This window comes from Diabrotica undecimpunctata, chromosome 8 (assembly GCF_040954645.1).
Source record: "Diabrotica undecimpunctata isolate CICGRU chromosome 8, icDiaUnde3, whole genome shotgun sequence".
In the NCBI taxonomy this organism is placed as follows: domain Eukaryota; kingdom Metazoa; phylum Arthropoda; class Insecta; order Coleoptera; family Chrysomelidae; genus Diabrotica; species Diabrotica undecimpunctata.
The window spans coordinates 5242450-5252257 of record NC_092810.1 but is presented as its reverse complement, the minus strand read 5'-3'; positions in this window follow the sequence as shown (position 1 = coordinate 5252257).

Here is a 9808-nt window from a genome sequence, read left to right as displayed (position 1 = left end):
TGAAAGTTCATCTTCTGAATCTGATTTGGATTTGTAACAAGTAGCTGTAAGTTTTATATTAATATTTTTATTCATCTATTTAACATACCTTAGACGGTTTTAAAAACTCTTTTTCTCTTTTGTAATTTTTAAAAATAAAAAAAAATGTGAATTTTTTAAAACCCTTTTTAATGTAGGCCAGTCAGTTCTAATATAGTGTGTGATAAAAGAGGTCACTTTTGTTTACATATACATAACACTTTATAACACTGAAATAATTCATTTATTTTTTACAATTATTCAAAGTAATTTTTCAATTAATCTTGAGCACGCCCATGGAGTGGTCGGAGCTACCAGTTAAAATTATGCTAATTACTCTCTCGTTCATAAAAATAAACTATAGCGAATGAATATATTTGCACAATGCCCCTTGATAATAAAAACAGATCATTCGGTAATTAAGAAAAGAAAGTTGTAGAATTACCTCTAGTTCTTCCTCCATCTTCATATTTAATAAATTGTTCGATTTTTTCTTTTTTTGTTGTATCTAATTGACATGTATTTCAGGAATGCTTTTTTCTCCTCTTTATATTTTTTCTTTTCATTTCTTTTCCTTTATCCTTTTTTTACTATTTTTCCATTTCCTCTCTTTCCTTTACATTTTTCTTAACATGGACAGACTACTTTCGATGCCTGTTTGCTAAAGGTTACGATAATGAACCACCAACAAAAGAGGTGACGACAAACGAAAAAATAAATATTCCTGGAGGAAGAGATAAAGGAAACATTAAGGAAATTAAAAAAGAAAATCTCCAGGAGAGGACAGAATACCAAACGAATTCCTAAAGTACGGAGGACCAGATCTGACCAAACAACTAATAAAACTAGTCCAGAAAATAATAGAACAAACCAGAATTCCTAAAGGACCCGGAAAATGACGAAGGAATAATCTTTTCAATATTGTTATCATCATCATCATTGGCTTTTACAACTCTTCGTGAGTTTTTGCCGCGTTTACTATTGCCTTCCATTGATTCCGATCCTGTGCTATTATTTCCTATGGCCTTACTTCCATCTTCTCCAGGTCTTCCCTGACTGCGTCTTTCCACCTTTTTCTAGGCCTTCCTGTCGATCTTCTACCATCTGGTCTTTCCCAAAACACATTGCTAATCAGTCTGTCGTCATCACTCCGTACCACGTGGCCTGCCCATCTTAATCTATTGGCTTTTATGTATCTTACGATGTTTCCTTTCCCGAAGAGAGTCTCTATTTCATTGTTGTATCTGCTCCTCCATTCATTTGTCACGCTGTCCCTGCAAGGACCATATATAATTCGCAGGATTTTGCGTTCCCATACTAATAGCTTATTGATTTCTTTCTTTCTTAATGTCCATGTTTCACTTCCATATGTCACTGCTGGTCGTATTATGGTTTTGTACATTTGGATTTTGGCACGCCTTGAGAGAAGCTTTGACCTCATTAGATGTTGAATGGCAAAGAATGATTTATTCCCCGCCAGTATTCGTATTTCAACCTCCCGTTCTCCTTTGTTTTCACTGGTAATTGTTGCTCCTAGGCATTTGAATTCTTTGACCACCTCAAAATTATGATCGTTTATGGTAATGTTTTGTCTTATTCGCTGTAGTTCCTTTTTTGATACGACCATGTATTTAGTTTTTTCTTTGTTTATTTTCAGGCCTACGCTTAGTGTTGCTTCTTCAAAGTTCTATACTATATCCTTAACTTCCAGTGTTGTCTGTGCTACTGCATCTACATCATCTGCAAATGCGAGAATAATCTTTGCTCCTCTGGCAGTTATGTCTGGTTTGACTCTGGTATAGATTTTTCGCATTGCATATTCCAATGCTAGGTTAAATAGTAATGGGGACAGCGGGTCTCCCTGTCTGAGTCCGGTGCTTATGCCGAAAGCCTTTCAATATTGTTACCTTAAGTTAAAATAAAATTAAATTAATATCATACTGTTGGAAGTGTGATCTTATGATCTTGTTAGTTCTCGACAAATACTTATTTTTTACATACTTTTTTAAATTACATATACAACAACCACATGGTCTTTTGCTGTGCTATGTTTGAGTCAAATTGTAAACTGTATTTAGTTTCAATTGATTGTTTATACAACCTAATTAATTAATGTCTAGTTTTTTAAGCTTGTTCACATTTTACACCACTGACTGCTACATGTCTTTTTGACATTTTTATTTTGACTTTACTATGGATGTTTGGTTTTTAATATTGTGCTTTTGAACTGATGATGCTTTCTGATTAGAGAGCGAAACGTCTTCAAATAAATAGATGAAGTAGCCAACTTCTCTGTCTTTTTTCTCCACCTTTTGGCTGAAAAACCCACCACTCTTCGAGTGATCTTTATATATATATATATATATATATATATATATATATATATATATATATATATATATATATATCATCATCATCACGATGTCTTAGTTATACGTTGTTCTAATAATTTGCGTCCATATTTTTCTATCTTGTGCTATTCGAGACCACGTTGTTCCTGTTAATTTTCTAATATCATAATCCCATCTGAGATTCGGGCGCCTCTTTGGTCTCTTAGCGTTCCTGGGGTACCACATAGTTGTTCTAGTGGTCCATCTGTTATCTGTTCTTCTTGCCATATGTCCTGCCCATTGCCATTTCAGGGATTTTATTCTTTGGATTACATCAGTCACCTGGGTTTGCCTCCGTATCCATTCAATTCTTTTATGATTATATATATATATATATATATATATATATATATATATATATATAGTAAATTCTTAAATATTGGGGAAATCAACTAATAATAACAACATTAAACTTAATGTAGCTTGTAGATCAGCCCTAACAATTAATAATCTTTATTCTAAGATAAAAGATACGACTCCCATAGATAGGCTTAGTAACATTGTCTACAACATTCCATGTCTCTCTTGCAACAATTCCTACATCGGTCAAACATCTCAATTATTGAAATCACGTATTACACTACACAAAAGTGATTCTCGACTTCACCCTGACAGTTGTGCATTAGCCAAACATGTCCATTCCACTGGTCATCTCATGGACTATACGAACACTATAATTCTCCACCGTGAGAACAATAAATCTAAAAGAGAGTTCATTGAAATGTCTTATATTTTCCTTAACCATTTCTCCATTAGTGTTAAGAGTGACATTAAGAATCTAAGCGATATATACCACTTCTTACTTAAATCAGATACCAAGAACAATACAACATCACAGATAACTAACTTGACTGATATATCCATTAACAACTAACCTACCTTTATAATTAATTTTCATTAACTAAAAAAGATAACATCCCCTTGCTTTTCTTAGATACATCTCAATAAGATATAATAATACATGAACAATAGAATATAATTAAATAAAGAAAATCAAAATAATATTTCCCTATACTGGGATTTAATTTCATTCGTTTTTACCAATGAACCTTCACGACATAAAGATTCATAAGAACTACTGAATTTGTCAGCGCTTGCGTTCTGGCCAAAACAGAACCTCACTTTTAAACTTTCTAAAAATCAAAAATTTAGTTATTGCCAACAATTCAAAGAATTACCTCCTTTTAAATGTAGTTACATTGGGTTTTTCGATTAACCTTGGGTAAACCTTTGCGTGTTAAGTTCAAAGCTGCCATACATTTCAAACCTTAAAAAAACTTTTTTTTTTGCACATAGTAACAAAAAACACCACTATGTTACTAGCAAAGTTTTTTAATATTCTAACTCTACAATTCTAAGTTACGGTAAGATCAATAATGTTTTAATAGATAATATATGGTAGCTAATTATAATTTATTCTCTTTCAGCCCTGAAGAAGCCAAATTAATTCTCTTTGGCGAAAACGTTCGGGGCGAAACAATTGATACTCATTAGAGTCTTTCTTGCAGATTTCCCCAATATTTAAGAGTTTACTATTTAACTTATCTGCAAAGATTAAATTTCTTTTCTATATATATATATATATATATATATATATATATATATATATATATATATATATATTTATAAGGTTCTTGAACTCCTGAGTGGAGCATAGAGCTTCAGTGAAAACGCGCCATCGGGTTCTATTTTGCGCTAAGACCTTCACTCATTCCAAGACTTTTCTTGACCTCTTACCTCGTCCATGATGGATCTTCTCCAAGTTTGTACTGGGCGACCACTTTTTCTTTTTCCTTGGGGATTCCACTCTAGGGCAATCTTTGCCCTAGGACACTGGAATTATTTTTTCCGAGTGTGTAATCCAACCCCATTTTTTTGGACTTTATTTGATACTTTACCCTTTTTTATTTGGTCAGGTATAGTAGATCTTCATTTCTGATTATGTTAGGCCAGAAATTACGAACAATTCGTCGTTTAGGTTCATCAGTTAGGTTATAACTTAATTATTGGGGTGTAAGGGATAGTGATGAGCAACGTATAACCTCTCCGATGCAAATGTCAACCTCACATGCCCATGTAATGGTCTTGATCGTGACTATTTGGTGCATCCTGACAGATAACAAACGAGGTTATGTCGTCCGAGAGATTGCCGGTATAAGCAATCCCCCCACTTACTGGCCAACGGCTTCGGACGGATGAGCTGGTAAGTGGCGGGGCACTCCTTTGTCCTAGGGTTGCGAAACTGGCCCTAAAGGCAGATGAGCTAAGACAGTAGCCAACGGCATAAGAATATAGAAGGCAACGGGAAATCACTGTATTAAAGATCGTAAGATATCCCTAGTCGAATCATCATGAAATGAGAAGACGAAGTAAGCAGACATGTACTGATCATGTGTATGGGAGACCAAGATCCGGCAGGAAAGGAGTCAGGGCTTTTCCGGTCGTCAACCAGCGAAATCCCTACCAGAAAAACAAAAAAGCAGACCGTTAATTTAAAATTGGAACGTGGAATGTGACCAGCATGTTCGAATCCGCAAAAACACAATGTAATCCAAGAAATGAAAAGAATTAACATCAATATTTTAGTTATAATTGAAACTCGATGGATAGGAAATGGAAAATGTAAAGTTACAGACCATACGATATACTATTCGCGTAATGACACACAACATCGACATACCGTGGCAATAATACTGAAGAATGAAATCTCACAAAACGTCCAGAATTTTCTACCTTTTTCCGAAAGAGTTATGTTACTACAACTAAAAACGAAAGACAGAAAAATAAACATAATTCAAGTCTATGCCCCAACGGCCGAAAAAGATGACGAAGAGGTGGAATCGTTCTATGAACAAATTCAAGAGGCATTGAGAACTACCAAAGCACGTGACATCACAATAATAATGGGTGACCTGAACGCCAAAACTGGAAAGGGTAGCACAAGTGACGTAGTAGGAAATTTTGAATTAGGTAATAGAGGAGATAGGTTGATATAATTCTGCTAAGATAATAATATGATTGTTAAAAACACGTTCATTGAATTACCTAATAGACGTTTGTACACGTGGAAATCGTCAAGAGATAATGAACATCAGATAATGAGAAATCAAATAGATTACATAATGATCAAAGAAAGATATCGGAATAGTATTACTGCAGTCAAAACACTACCCAGAGCAGATATAGCATCTAACCATAATCTCTTAGTAGCACATATGAAAATTAAAATAAAAAGAATAGAGAAGACTGCAAAAGAAGAAAGAACTGATATAAATGCACTAAGAGATCCAGAAATCAGAAAATATCAAAGAAAAATAAATGAACGTCTAAAAACCGTACAGATTGAAGGGGACTGCAATGAAGAAAACATCAACAAAAACTGGGAAAAAATAAAGGCTGACTTAATAGAACCTTCAAAAACGTATCTACGCAAAACAAAAGAAAAAAGATTGGATGACGGACGAAATACTAAACTTGATGAACAAAAGAAGAGTATATAAGGACATAAATAAATCATTGTACCAGCAAACACAAAACGAAATACGGCGACAAATTCGAATAGCAAAAGAAAAATGTGATGAAATAGAAATGCTACAAAATAAACATGACAGCTTTAATTTACACAGGAAAATAAAAGAATTAACTAGAAGACGAGAATGCAAACAAAACATACTAGTTGATGAAAAGGCAGACACAGTAATGGATCTTCTTTTTCTTCCTATGCCGTCCCCATTAACGGAGGTTGGCGACCACATTTCTAAAAGCTTCTCTGTCTTTTGCAACGTGTAATAATTCGTCTACAGTCATGTTTTGTCCAGTCTCGAATATTTCGCAGCCATGACTTCCTCTTTCTACCTATTCCCTTTTTGCCATCGACTCTACCCTGCAGAAGACTATATTTATCATTCCTCAGTATGTGTCCAAGGTATGTAGTCTTGCGTACTTTTATTGTTCTCAACAATTTTTTGTCTCGACCCATCCTTCTCAGCACTTCCTCATTGATGACCCTGGCAGCCCATGGAATTCTCAACATTCTCCGGTAAATCCAAAGTTCAAAGTCTTCAAGCTTCTTAACTATTTGCGCTTATAACGTCCATGTTTCTACCCCGTAAAATAGTTGGGACTAGACGTAAAATTCAACAAACCTCAGTCTCAGCGAAGTATTCAGATTTTTGTCACAGAACAATTACTTGAATTTTAAGAACGCTGCCCTTGCCATTTCAATTCGCACACTGATCTCTTGGTCTGGATCTAATTCTGTGTTGATGTAAGCTCCCAGATATTTATATTTTGTCACTCTCTCTATTTGCTGTCCACCAAGGGTTAGTTGTTCATTATTTATTGGACTCCTTGATACTATCATATATTTGGTCTTATCTGTGTTGATGTCAAGTACCATTTGAATGAATTCACTATTTATTGCACCTAGTAAAATTTGTAGTTCTATACTCTCAGCCATAATTACCGTGTCATCTGCAAATCTCATGGTGTTTACGATTTCTCCACCAATTCTTATTCCCTCTTTTCTTTCCTATAAGGCTTTTCTGAATATGACCTGTGAGTACACGTTGAAAAACGTCGGAGACAAGACGCATCCTTGCCTGACCCCTCTCGCAATCGGTATATTATTTGTTTCTATATCGTTCACCTTTACTACTGCTTTCTGGTTCCAGTATATAGCCTTAATAAGCTCAATGTCTTTTTTGTCTAAATTGATGTTTTTTAATTCATCTATTAACTTCATATGCTGCACTCGGTCAAAGGCCTTCCTAAAGTCTATGAAGCATACATATGCACTCTTGTTATATTCCCGACATTTTTGCAAGAGTACTATACTAGATACAGAAAACAAATTGATGGTATCGGCAAACTATATAGAACAGCTGTTTAACGACAAACGAAACAAAATAGATAACGAATATCTCGTTGAAGAGACTGGAATAGAAAGTGAAGTAAAACACACAATTAAAAGAAATGAAAACTGGGAAAGCAGTAGGACCAGACGAAATATCGACAGAAAGATTGCATTTACTGAACAGGTATATTACCTAAAGAATGGCTTCTATCAACATTCGTGTCTATACCGAAAAAGAAAAACGCCAGACAATGTTGCGATCACCGTACCATCACTCTAATGTGCCACATACAAAAAGTCTTCCTAAAGATTATTCATCGTAGAATATATAAAAAGTTAGAACAAGACATTGGACAAACTCAGTTCGGATTTAGAAAAACTCAAGGAACCAGAGAAGCATTAAATGCAGTAGATGTGCTAATAAAGAGATGTTTAGATAAAGTTTATTCGTCGAAGAATATATAAAAAGTTGGAACAAGACATTGAACAAACTCAGTTCGGATTTAGAAATGCTCAAGGAACCAGAGAATCATTATATGCAATAAATGTGCTAATACAGATATGTTTAGATGTAAACCAGGACATCTATGTTTGCTTCCAAGATTATAACAAGGCATTCGATACAATGAAACATAGTCCGTTATTAAAACTACTGAGAACAAAGAACATCGACACACGGGATATAAAAATAATAAATAATCTGTAAAATGAACAAGAAGCTGTCATAAGAATGAATAATTTAAAAACTAATAAAATAAAAATCAAAAGAGGTGTTAGACAGGGCTGTGTCTTGTCGCCATCACTGTTCAATGCATACTCAGAGGAAATATTCAAAAAAAATTGCCTGAAAAGATTGCATTGATAAATGGCCTACCCATACGTGAAATTAGATATGCTGATGATACAATACTAATAGCAAAAAATATTACAGATCAACAAGGAATTTTAGATAAGGTTGTTGCAGCGAGTGAAGCATTTGGTCTGTCACTAAACATAAAGAAAACAAAATTCATGGTTATATCAAAGAAAAATATTAGATACATCAATCTACACGTAAATAATAAGAAGATAGAACGAGTTCAGAATTATAACTATTTAGGGGCAACATTAATGAAACAAACGATTATACCAAAGAAATTAGAGTTAGAATAGAAAAAGCTAGAAGTGCATTCAATAATATGAAACAAATATTATGTTGTAGAGACCTCAGACCTTGTATTATTAACTTTACTAGATGCAATAAATAGTGAATGCATTCAAATGGGACTGGACATCAACACAGATAAGACCAAATTTATGATAGTATCAAGGAGTCCAATAAATAATGAACAACTAACTCTTGGTGGACAGCAAATAGAGAGAGTGACAAAATAAAATATAAATATCTGGGAGCTTACATCAACACAGAATTAAATCCAGACCGGGTAAGAGATCCGGGTACGAATATAAATGGCAAGGGCAGCGTTCTTAAAATTCAAACAATTGTTCTGAGACAAAAATCTGAATATTGCGCTGAGACTGAGGTTTGTTGAATGTTACGTCTGGTCGCAACTATTGTACGGGGTAGAAACATGGACACTAAAAGCGCAAATAGTTAAAAAGATTGAAGCCTTTGAACTTTGGATATACCGGAGAATGTTGAGAATTCCATGGACTGCCAGGGTCACCAATGAGGAAGTGCTGAGAAGGATAGGTCGAAATAAAAAATTGTTGAGAACGATAAAAGTATGCAAGACTGCATACCTTGGACACATACTAAGAAATAATAAATATAGTCTTCTGCAGGTCATCATGCAGGGTAGAGTCGATGGCAAAAAGGGAATAGGTAGAAAGAGGAAGTCATGGCTGCGAAATATTCGAGACTGGACAAACATGACTGTAGACGAATTATTCCACGTTGCAAAAGACAGAGAAGCTTTTAAAAATGTGGTCGCCAACCTCCGTTAATGGGGACGGCATAGGAAGAAGAAGAGACCTCAGCCTAAATCTTACAAAACAAGTACTGAAGTATTATGCATTTTCAGTTCTTTTGTATGGTGTGGAGACATGGACTTTAAATAAACAATGTCTCAATAAATTGGAAGCATTTGCAATATGGACATATCGAAGAATGCTGAGAATCTCCTGGACAGAAAGAATAACCAATGACGAAGTACTAAGAAGAATAACGAACAGCAGGGAGATACTGGATTCCATCAAAATAAGAAAACTACAATATTTGGGTCATATAACACGTGGTGACATGAATTCCTAAAACTAATAATGCAGGGAAAGATTCCAGGAAAGCGCAGCATAGGTAGAAGAATGTTCTGGCTAAGAAACCTCAGATAATGGTTTGGATGCAGCTCAACTGAACTCTTTCGGGCTGTAGTGTCAAAAGTTAGAATAGTAGTAGTGATGATTGCCAACCTTCTTCGCGGAGATGGCACGTAAAGAAAAAGAGGTTATAACAATCTTTCTCTTGGCTGGTAGGCAACCAAACATACAATGCGTAGTATGAGTACTAGGTATGATGTAGTCAGAACTTTCGATGGGTGGTGGTGTG